The 12,156-nt window shown below is 48.2% G+C and overlaps 1 long non-coding RNA gene across 1 annotated transcript in view; it reads right to left on the bottom strand.

The window, feature by feature from the left end:
- LOC144308463 (uncharacterized) overlaps nt 1–12,156 on the bottom strand; it is an 852,603-nt gene that overhangs the window by 550,605 nt on the left and 289,842 nt on the right. The gene's annotated exons all lie outside the window — the stretch shown is intronic.

Here is a 12,156-nt window from a genome sequence, read left to right on the forward strand (position 1 = left end):
AAAAACAATGTCTGCTAAAAAGCTTACGAGGGCCATCCCCCTGGTCAGGTAACCCCCATTTGGCCCTCAAGCAGCATGTGTCAGTGTTAGGTTCTACTCCACTGGGGCCTTGCTCACAGGCCGCTATAGTGCCTCTATGAGAGGAAAGGCCTGAGGATTCCCCCTTCTCCACAGAAGGGCACTGGGGCATCCTGGCCTCCGCGCAGGTGGTATATCTCTTGTCTCTCTGGATCCATTTCCTTCTCCTTCCTTCTGAGGCTCAGAATTTGGAAATGGGGAAAAGAAAGATACTAGAAAGAAAGGCTAAGGTTAAGGTTTGGATGGGCTTCTTTGTGGGCAGAACCCTAGCCCTCCTAGAACCTGATATAAAATAAGTACTAAAGGAATATTTGTTAAATAAGTGAATGTAGGCCAGGGGATATAGGCTTGGGGCTGGAGTGAAATTCAAGGAGTACTTCAAGCCTCACTCTTTCCAAAAGAGTGACTCTTTGAGGTGGTTGCAGGGCCTGAGCTTCCACCCTTGGTGTTGAAGCATTGTGTTTTGAGAGCACTCCCTTGAAATTCAAATATATTATCAAAGAGGAGAAACCAGTATTCAGTCAATTCATATTTGCCTATCAATTTGCCCTAGTATCTGTTCTTTTAACAAGCCCTGGGTACATACAAAGTGCCAGATCCTGCATTAGGTGGACATAGTCCTTGGTCCGTTGTACTCACAACCCTATGTTGATGCTTCCACTGGGCACCAATCCAACTGAAGAAGGGTAAGGTTTCCTAGCTTGATTTCAAGGGTTTCACTGCTAATTCATTCAATGCTTATTCATTGAGTCTATACTAGCTACTGTTCTGATTCTAGTGATAATAGCAGAGACCAAATCTGTTGAATATCTCTGCTCTTAGTGGGGGTTCTGCTGAATGGGGAGGGACAGATGATATATGAAATATATAAATGACATAGTGTGTCAGATGGTGGTAAAGCTGGGAAATGACATAGGGAATGTTGGGCCAGGGGTGAAGGTATACACTGCCATCTCCAATAAGTGGTCACAGAAAGCTTCACTGACATTTGAGTAAGAACTCCAAGGAGGTAAATGAGAGAGCTTTGCTGATATCTGGGGAGATGGGCAATGTAAGGACACCAAGGCAGGAGTATGCCTGACAAGGGAGAGCAAGGAGGTCAATGTGGCCAATTCAGATAAAATGAGGGAGAATTAGTAGAAGATCTGGTTAGAGAGGTAACAAGGGGGCAAATTTGGGTAGGGCCTTTTAGACCTTCACAAACACTTGAGCAAATCTGATGCCATTGGAGTTTTGAGTAAAGGGTCTTTCTGGTTTCTATATCGAGAGTGAATTGTAGGAGGCTAGGGTGGAAATAGGAAGGCCAGTGAGAGCCTCCTGCAGTCACCCAGGAGAGTGATGATGTTAGCAAGGACTAGGGTGGGATCAGTGGTTGTGGTAGGGAGTGGAAAGTTTCTGGATGGATTATGAAAGGAGAACCAACAGAACTTGGATTGAATGTGGGGTATGCAAGAAAGATAGACTTTTGGCCTGAGCAGCCGGAAGATGGAGCTGCCATTTATTGCTAGTTGCTGGAGATAATCAAACCAATTTGCAGGACATGGTAAAAGCAAACCAAGTTCCTGCAAAGTCCACTTAACAACGCCCCTCAGTTCAGGGCTCCACTGCAGATCCTGCTTAACTTAGCTAAGCCCTAGGCAGCCCCGGTGGTGCAGCGGTTTAGCGCCGCCTGTAGCCCAGGGCATGGTCCTGGAGACCCGGGATCGAGTCCCACGTTGGGCTCCCTGCATGGAGCCTGCTTCTCCCTCTGCCTGTGTCTCTGACTCTCTCTCTGTGTGTGTCTCTATGAATAAATAAATAAAATCTTTTTAAAAAAAAAACTTAGCAAAGCCCCATGTGTTTTGCTGGAAAGAAGGGAATGAAATATCTGGCAGGCCCAGGTAGAAACGCTGGAATCTGGGAGAGTCAGTTGGGCCAGGGTCAACACATGGGGATGTGGTTCTTCCCTTGAGCCCTAGGCTTCTCTGGGGCATGAGAGCATTGGATGCTATAAGGTACTCCAGCACATTTCTTTGCTTAACAGCTTTCTTTTGACAACTCAATCCACCGAATCACTCTCAAGGCTTTGAAAGGTTTGTCAGAACTGAAAAATCTGTGAGTGCCCGTTTGCTGGTCAGATCCTGGTGATTAGGGTGTAAGGATGGAGCTGATGGAGCTGGGAGTTAGAGAAAGATGGAAATGTTCAGCTGTTTGGCTAAGTAAGAGGGTAGATTGGGAACCCAGCCCAGAAAGAAATTTGAGTTTGAGGTTGCCTTGGTATTGTTTGGAGCCCATGTCTACTGGCCACCAGTTATTAGCCTTTGGCAGGGGCCAGAGGAAAGGGAAATGTGTTCATCCCCCGGTTGTAAGTGACCTTGTGCCCAGGAATTACACTTGTCTCTGATCCTAGGGATCACTGGTCAGGCCTAAAGGGACATCTTTTACACCTTTCTGTCCCAGACCTTACCACGTCCTTCCCTAACAAAGGTGCCCAAGACTTTCATCCTCACTCTTGGTCTAAAGACCAGGACTATGACTTGTGCTCCCAGCAAGTAATGTGCTGCACAGAACCATCACCATTGTCACTTGCTCCTTTGGCAACCCTGGGTATTTGGTGAGCTGACTGGCCTCTTTAGAGAAGCTGTTGTTATAAGGAAGCAATAGTACACCTCTTTTTTTTTTAAGATTTTATTTTGGGCAGCCCGGTGGCTCAGTGGTTTAGCACCGCCTTCAGCCCAGGGCCTGATCCTGGAGACCGAGGATTGAGTCCCATGTCAGGCTCCCTGCATGGAGCCTGCTTCTCCCTCTGCCTGTGTCTCTGCCTCTCTCTCTCTCTCTCTCTCTCTGTCTGTCTTATGAATAAATAAAATCTGGGGAAGACCCACCAGAGAAAAACGCCTGTGCTTTTCATGGCCAACTAGGAATTCACCATGTATTCCTCACCTACATTAGATTCACTCTTAGGTACTTGCTTTTTGACTCAAGTCAGTCCTCCTTGACTCTTCAGCATGCCAACTACCCAGGTAAGCCCCAGGTCCTGTCCTGCCCTTGCCCCTGACACTGCTCTTTCCTTTGGGGACCTCGTGGTGCCCCCCTCCCTTGGTCTTTCAGGACCTTTTCCTGCAGTGTCTGTGAGTAACTTCTTTCCTTATAGGAGTGAGAAGGAGATGGAAAGGAGTCCAAAAAAGGCTCAGTGAGTGTTGGGAAAGGCAGTCTCCTACAGTCTTCCATCCCATCCCCCCACCCTCCAATCTCCCACCTTCATTGGGCCTTGGTCCTAGAACATTGTGCTGGGTTTATAGCCTTGTGAGGGATTATTTCTCCCTATTCTGGGCTTGATGTATACTCATGTGTTCTGCGTAAGCTCCCACATCAGTGGCCCTCAGGCATGCCCCCAGCTTTCTGCATTTCAGACACACAAGGGGAAGGATCATGTCCTTCTACTGAAGCATGAAATGAGGGCACCTGACAGCTGCAAAACAGATCCTTTAGCATGAGGGATCCAACACTCTGAAAGGGGCTGGATATTGTGCACTTTCTCCTTTCCTGCTGTAAGTAAGAGTTATGCCACTTGACCCTTGTGCGTGCGTGTGTGTGTGTGTGTGTGGTCTATTCTCAATGACCTCAAATCATATACTGGTCTCTTCCCTGGGTGGCACCTTTCGCCTTGACTGCACAGCCTCAACTCATGTTCATGAGTCATGTTTGACTCATGAACAGTAAAACAGTGAGACTAGTTCATGCTTTGGTTGCTGGCAGTCACCCCTTGTGTTTGAATGAACCAGAACAAAACAAGGCTGAGAGCCTGGCAAGGCCTACCCTTAGAAGAAGTTCCCTGCAGCCCTTCTTTCCATCTTCCTTTATCTTCTCAGCTTTGATTTTCTGGGTTTACAGACTTCTATACCAATAGCCTTTGCTGGTTAACCCCAATTGCAAATGGAAGGATTTAGGTTAGATCAGCATTTCTCAACATTGACACTATTCACATTTGGGGCAGGGAAATTCTTTGTTGTGGAGCCTGTCCTATGTCCTGAGCAGCAGTATCCTTAGCCTTTACACGGCATTTGGCATGCCACTACCACATTTTTCCCCACTGTCCCCCAGTTGTGACAGAAAAAAAAAAACCCACAAACATTTCCAGGCATTGTCAAATGTCCCTTGGGAAGAAAAATTGCTTTTAGTTGAGAACCATTGGGTTAGGCTGAAGGCAACTATTTTGGCTCTGCCTCCCTTTCCTGGGAAGGCTGTGGTGTGGCTATGAACTAGACGAGCTCCAAAGCTCACCATACCTCTATGAGGCTCTCTTCATGCCTGGCCCCTTGCCTGCCTGGCACTAAAACCCAGAACACCAAACTCCAGGAGCCAATTCTTGTGAGCTAGGCTTGAGCACTTCATCCATACAAGTTGGGAGGACTTGGAAGTAGATGGAGATGAGAGCTGGTAGGGTGGGAAGAGGACAGTGGCTAGGGGTGGACACAGGGACTTGCCAGTATATTAATAGTGAAATGACATTTGTTTGCAAGGCCAAGCCCTAGGGCAATGTGCTGCTTTCCTTTTAGAGCCTAGCTGGGTCTTTTTAAGACCTTTTTAAGACCTTACCTGTCCTGCTCACCATGGCTGAACATCATAACTCTTAACTTCTCTTTCCAGGAGTCTTAGAAACAGCTTTCTCCTTGGGTTTCCTGCTTCTCCTTCTAACCTCACCCCACTATGCTGCCAGGTTTATCTTCCTTAAGCAGAGTTTTCATCATACTCCTCTCCTGCTCAAAAACCTTCAATGGCTCCCCATGGCCTAGGCCCTAGGGAATTCAATTCAAAGTCTCCCTCTGGGGAGCCTCTTCTCCAGACTCATCCCCCTTCTCTCCCTGCCTCCACTGCACTTACATGCCAACTCAATACCCCAAGTTCACTAGGTGGGCCCTGTGGTCTCCCAGCTGCCAAGGCTAGCTCACATTATTCTCTCCTCCATGGTATCTCCTCCTCCCATCCTCCCAAAATCACTCTAATCTTCTAGCTTCTTTCAAATGCTACTGCCTTCTCTAAACCTCTGCCCCTTGGCACATCTCCCATGTTTCCTCTCACATCCTAGCATTCTCTTAGTCTCAGCTTCCATGGCCTATAAAATGAGTCTCTAAGCCTTCAGCACATGGGCCTGCTGTGGAACTGAGATCAAAGTAACCTGTGTAGCATGAAGGTGTTTGACAGTGCTCTCCTGTTACCCCTCATCATGCCATCCCCAGTGACCTGAGACCTCAGCTAGTGGTTCCCCTTATTTAATGATGCTACAGTACTGTGCATTGTCCTCCAGCTCCCCATCTTGTGGGAGGGATGGGGTGTTCAAATCCTTCTCCTTCCAGGAGGCTGGGTGTCTCATCCTCGGAGTAGGAAGTAAGTTTGCCACTCAGGTGTAAATAATCAAATATACTACCAGGAGCAGACCTGACCTGGGAGGGGGCAGGTGGTGGGAGAAATATGGTGCTTGGGGCTCAGGCCCATTTATGTTCCTCCCACCTGTCCCTGTGAGCTGGCCTCCAAAAAGGAACTCAGCCCTGCTGTTTGCCAGACAATTCTTGTAAATCCCCAAACTCTGATTCAACCTCCAGCTCTCACGGGAGTCATTTTAGACAACCTCTGTCTCTAAGTAAGATGCTGCCAGATAAGTAGTACTTTAGTGACCCACAGAATGAGGAAATGCTCCTTACCATCCAACTCCAGTCTCTCCAGTTATTCCCTTAGACCAGTATACTTCCTCTCTTTCCTCCATGGACAAGGAAACCATTTGTCACCCTTTGGGTGAAGAATGTCTTGGTCATGTGTTGCTTCTTCTCTGGCTGAGCTCCACTTTCAGCCTTCTCACTCGCCAGGCTTATCCCATGGGGCCTGACCACAGCCTTTCTTTGGTCTTTGGAGTCTGACTGCCCAAGCTTCAAATTCAGGCTCCCTCACTTGCCAGCCCTGTGACCTCAGGTAGGTCCCTTCACCTCTTAGGGTTGCAGTTGTTCTCAACCATGAAATGGGGCTATTAATCATAGGATTGTTGTGAAAAGTGAATGAGCTAATGCACATAAAGTGCTCAACACTGCCTGGCATCATAATTGCACACTACGCATTAGGGGAGGAAAGGCATAGTAAACTGTGTAAGTGGCGCTTCGCATACAGTAGGCACTGAATAAATGTTAGCAACTGTTATGCTGATATCCCCCCTGAAGATCTTTTGGCAGGAATCAAGTTTACTTTACTGGAGGTAGTAAGGATACTGACCTGGCCCCCCAGACAAGTGAAACCACGAGAAAAAGGAATCCTGCCTCGCTCATTCTCCCCATCCACCTCACTGACTAATCTTTTCCCACTCACCCAACACTGAGTCACACAGACCCAATGTGTTCAAATCTAGCTCCGGTCCTAACTAGCCGAGTATAACGTTGCAGAAGTATCTTCCTTCACCTCTCTTGGCCTTCGTTTTTGCACCTCTAAAATGGGGATCAAAATTATACCTACCGGGCAGCCCCGGTGGCAGCGCAGCGGCTTGGCGCCGCCTGCAGCCCGGGGTGTGATCCTGGAGACCCGGGATGGACTCCCACGTTGGGGTCCCTGCGTGGAACCTGCTTCTCCCTCTGCCTCTCTCTCTCTCTCTCTCTCTGTCGCTCTCTCTCTCTCTGTCTATGAATAAATAAAAAAATCTTAAAATTATACCTACCTTCAGGGTTTTGTGAGTAGCTAATGAGAAAAGAGGAATGCGACCTGTGTCAACCACACTGGTTGGTTTTTATTTCTGTGGTTCTTCCTCCTTTGCTATAGGCTCTGGGCCCCGCCTCCCTTCTTAGCTCCCTGCCCCCTTACCCCCATCTCACTCACCCTCCTCCCACCTCCTCTTTCTTTTCTCCTCATAAAGCTGTCACAGGCCAGGACATGTTCATTTAACTTTGCACTTGTTCATGCTGGCATTTGTTTGTGACCTGGACAATGTGTCTTCCACAGACAGGAGGTTGCTCCATGGACAAGCTAGAACCACTGATTCAGCTGCTGATTCAGAGGAGAGAAAGTTGGGAACCCCCAGGGTTGTGCCTCCTAGTCATGAGCCCTGGGCTATGTTGCTCTCATTTGGCAACAAAGAATTTGTCCAAGGCCATTAGAAGCCAGTTAGAGACCCTCACAGAAATCTGTGTGCCTCCCTGGACAAGGAAACATACCTGGATGGGGTTAGCAAATGAATTCAGAGGCACCTGATGGCTCAGTGGTTGAGCATCTGCCTTTGGCTCAGATCCTGATCCTGGGGTCACAGGATCAAGTCCTGCATTGGGCTCCCTGCAGGGAGCCTGCTTCTTCTCCCTCGCCTATGTCTCTGCCTCTCTATGTCTCTCATGAAAAAAGAAAGAGAAAATGAGTAGAGCTGTCTACCCTCCAACAAGGTAGGCAGGAGGTGCCCCTACAGCCGCACATGCTAGATCACCTGAAGTGTAGAGACAGGTATCCAGCTGCCCGGGCCCAAGTGCCTTTCTCCCACTGAGCAGCAATGTTTTAACTTTAATACAGTCTCTGTGGTGCCCTCTGCCAGGGCCAACTTGTCATTAGGCATATTAGGCCCAGCATCTAGGGCCCATGAAAATGTTTTAATCTTAATTTAACATCAGAAGAAAAAAGGAGTATAATAACATGAAATATAATCAATAGTGCAGCCCAAATAATATTTTAAAATATCATTGTAAATATTGTTTATAAAGGAAGGGCCAATGAAAGTCCAGCTGCAGCCTTGGTCTCTGCTCAATCCCAGGCCTTTCCCATCAATTGAGGCACCATTGGCTTATCTTAGAGGTGCAGCAGCAGTCCAAGGCCACCACCCTAAGGGCCCTCTGGAGCACTGCTGGAATCCAGGAGGCAGGACAGGGCAAAGCAGGCCATTTCCCAGCAGGCAGTGAGGTTGGGCTGGGGCAGATGAAGGCAGCCTCTACATAACTGTTCATCCTACCATCTCTGGCCCTCTTCCCTCTCTCCTGGCCTGACTGCTTTTCTACCAGTGCTCCTCAAACACACTTCCTCCTTTGTCCAACAGCTCTCATACGTACCACTCCCAGTTCACTTCTCACTGTTCCCCTCCCCCCACACATACTGAAACCAGCAGTGGAAGGTAGGGGTGTCCTCTCCTTTTGTACTGGGCTCCAGTAGAAAGAAGACAGGCTTAGCGGTCTGGCCAAAAGCCCCCATTCAGTCCTTTACTTGCCATGTACTCTGGGGCAATTCACCTTTTTTCTCAGACTCTGAAATCTCTGTCTAGAAGAAGGGGGAGTGCTAACATCTCACAGGAGACTTTTGAGGTTCCTGTAGGGGGAAATGCATGTCATGGTGCCTGCTATACAGTAGACCATTCAATATCCATGTGTTCCATCTTAGGCAGTAGAAGGGTTGGATGCAGTTCTCACCCACTCTACGAGGCTCCTTTGGGCTCCAGTGCACCCACCCTCCCACTCCCTGCCTCATGCTCTCTCATGTCTCCCTGCTGCCACACACAAATATGTACCTGCATTCAGCACACACTCCCTGAGACCCTGTGCAGGGGACACTGTAGTTATAGAGATGACTCTCACTTGCTCCCTGTCCTTGATGCCTAGGCAAAGAGACGGCCTTGTCTATTTGAGGTTAGTTTTAGTTTTGTGGAACAAAAAGTGCTTTTTGAGTGATCCACTCAAAAAAGGCTTCAGGAGCTCAGGGGGTGGGTTGGTTAGAAAAGGCTGGATGAAGCTGCCAGGCTGTGAACTGGTAGCGGAGATAAATGAGGGCAAGCCAGGCAGAGGGAACCTTGTAGAGAAAGGGCTTGGCGTAAACAAGCCAACAAAATAAATGGTGTCACGTGCTCTTTCCATGTGGCCTCTCTCAACACCCATTTTACAGCTGAGAAAGCTGAGGCTCAGAGAGCAAAGTGACTTGCTCAAGATCACACTGCTAAGAAGTGGCAGATCCAGGACTTGAACCCACCTTTGTGTGTCTCCAGATGCCCTCCACCAGTCCTTCCTGCATTTCCGGGCTGGTTGCTATAAAGGACTCAGAGGAGAACCTCACTAAGATCCTGATCCCAGGTGCTCCCACGCAAATGGGGGTCATGTGACTGGTACCCAGAGAACACTAAGAGGAGACAGAAGTAGAATGGAAGCATAGAGACAGATGCAAAGGGCAATGATAACTCAGAAGAGTCAAGAAACCTCACTGGAAACTTCAGGGACAGTTTCATGGTGGGGATATACCAGAGTTGGGTGGTGCCAGACTGATGAAGTTTGCAGGTAACAGCACTTTGTTATAATTAGACGACATTGCTAAGTAATCCACACATCTCTCCAAGCCTCATTTCATGTATGGGGAAGCCGGGCTCCCAGAAGGTTAAATAACTTGCGTACAGTCCCACAAACTAAGAAGGGGCAGAGCTGAGACTCAAGTCTGGGTCCTCTAAATCCAAGACAGTTCTGTGTCTGCTCATGGCACAGGTAACAAAAGGAGCCTGTCAGGCACCTGGCTGAGGACTGCAGATGGGAAGTGACAAGAAGAAATTTGGTGGACAAGCCAAGGCCACATAGTGGGGTCCCGAATGCCACAATCTGAGAAACCTAGGATGATACTTGACATTTGAATGATTCACCTGGTGCTAAGTATAGGTGGCAATGGATGAGAGAAGAGAGAGATGAGGTAAGTGCCTCTTCCTAATGGCTGGGTGAAAAGGCATGCAGTGTGAACAGGGTGCCTTAGACACTGGGCTAGATACAGGAAACACCATGGAGGAAGATCTGACAGCAGTCAGCTAGCTCCCCTTTAGTCCCACATGATCTAGGCCTCTACTTACCTCTCCCATGCCATATCCTTCTACCCTCCCCTTACTACCTGCATTCCAGCCACACTAAGCAGCTGCTCACCCCCAGAAAATGCCAACTTTGTCTCCACCCCAGGTGCTTTGCACCTGCGATTTCCTCTGCCCAGAACTCCTCCTCTTAGATCTCTGCGTGGCTGATTCCTTCTCCTCCCTCTAGTCTTGGCTCACATGTCACCTCCCCAGAGAGGACATCCTATTAAAGTAAGTGCTCAGTCACCACTGCCTTACCCTGCTTGATTGCCTTCATCACCCTTCTCATAGCTCAAGTTGGCTTGTGTGTGTGTTTATCATCTACCTCCCTCCACCCGTCCATCTACTAGGATGTGTGCTAAAGCCACATAGGAACCTTGTTGCTCTTGGTCACTGCTGTATTCTCTGTGCCTTGAGTCTGGCATATATGCCAGACATTCTGCAACTCCTTGTTGAATAGCAGAAAGTATGAGTGTTTGGATTGATGGATGGATGCCTATATGCATTGGTGATGAGAGAAGGTGAGAGGGAGGGAGGAGTTCTGGCTCATCTGGAGATCCAAGCCAGGAAGATAATGGTGCTAACCACCAGATAGAGCAGGTGACAGGGAGCAGACTCCATGTGGGAAGATGACGAGTTTGGGTGACATGCAGGTGGGGCCTCCAGGTAGAGAGGCTCACTCACAGTGGAAACTACTGACCTGAGCTCAAGGAAGCGATAGGGCTCTGGAAGTGCTAGGGGGCATCTGTCCAGAAGCATAAACTGGGACCATGGACATTGGTGAGGTCCCTGATGAGCAAGGTGAGGCAGGGAGAAGGAGAAGGAAGAACTTGGAGGAATGACCCAGGTTGAGGTGGGACACAGGGTGAAGAGAAGTGAAAGGGACAAGGAGAATGGGTCAAGAGTTGTGGCCAAAGAAGTGGGAAGAACTCTCTCTCCCTGAGTGGAGGAGGGAGGGCTTCAAGACAGAAGATAAGGCAATGGAGCCAAATTCTCAGGGAGGAAGGGGAGTGAAAATCAATCAGCAGTTCATAGCAGTGATGTCACAGTGATGTCACAATCAGCCACATAGCAGTGATTTCCACAATAGCCAAACTGTAGCCAAACAATAGCCATTGTGTGCATATATGCACACAATGGAATATTACTCAGGCATCAGAAAGGATGAATACCCACCATTTGCTTCAACATGGATGGAACTGGAGGGTGTTCTGCTGAGTGAAATAAGTCAGTCGGACAAGGACAATCATCATATAATTTCACTAATACATGGAATATAAGAAATAGTGAAAGGGATTGTAAGGGGAAGGAGGGGAACTGAGTGGGAAAAATTAGAGAGGAAGACAAACCATGAGAGACTCCTAACTCTAGGAAGTAAAGTATTGATGAAGGGGAGGTGGGTGGGTGGATGGGGTAACTGGGCACTAAGGAGGGCACTTGATGGGACGAGCACTGGGTGTTATACTATATGTTGGCAAATTGAATTTAAATAAAAAATAAAATATTTTAATTACCTTTCAGAAAAAAAACTCTTAGGAAAAGAATTTTTTATATATCCAGCAAGAATGTACTTTTTCAGGGATCCCTGGGTGGCGCAGCGGTTTGGCGCCTGCCTTTGGCCCAGAGCGCGATCCTGGAGACCCGGGATCGAATCCCACGTCAGGCTCCCGGTGCATGGAGCCTGCTTCTCCCTCTGCCTGTGTCTCTGCCTCTCTCTCTCTCACTGTGTGCCTATCATAAATAAAAAAAAAAAAAGAATGTACTTTTTCAGTAAATGATGAGCTGATAAAATATTAAAATAGAAACAAAACTCCATAGTGAGGGTACAAAAAGGTCCCTGGGGTGTTTTGAGTCTGATAAGGAGGTAGGTGTGTCCCGAATGGTGGCAGCTAAGGCTACAGGGGTCTGAGCCAAGGAGGTAGGTAGGGCCTTGGTGCCAAGCAGAACATAATGTGTATACCTGTGGAAGCCCAAGCCCTCCAAGCAGAGGCTCACTGGTAAGGGGGACGCAGGTAGGAGGCAGGGTAGGGGATACCACCATTTATTCATGTCCACCATGTGCTAGGCACTGTGCAGCCACATTCACAGCCATTGGCTCATTCAACCCTAATGACAACAATTGTAGTGTATAAATAAATCATTAGCCTTATCTTCTGTGAGGAAAAAGAAATTAGAAAGGTTAAATGTGTCACTTAAGATCACAGCCAGGAAATGGTGTACCCATCTGAACCTGGGTCTACCATCTACTCTCAGTCACTCTGGCAATAGGTCACCAG

This window comes from Canis aureus, chromosome X, assembly GCF_053574225.1.
Source record: "Canis aureus isolate CA01 chromosome X, VMU_Caureus_v.1.0, whole genome shotgun sequence".
NCBI classification, from domain to species: domain Eukaryota; kingdom Metazoa; phylum Chordata; class Mammalia; order Carnivora; family Canidae; genus Canis; species Canis aureus.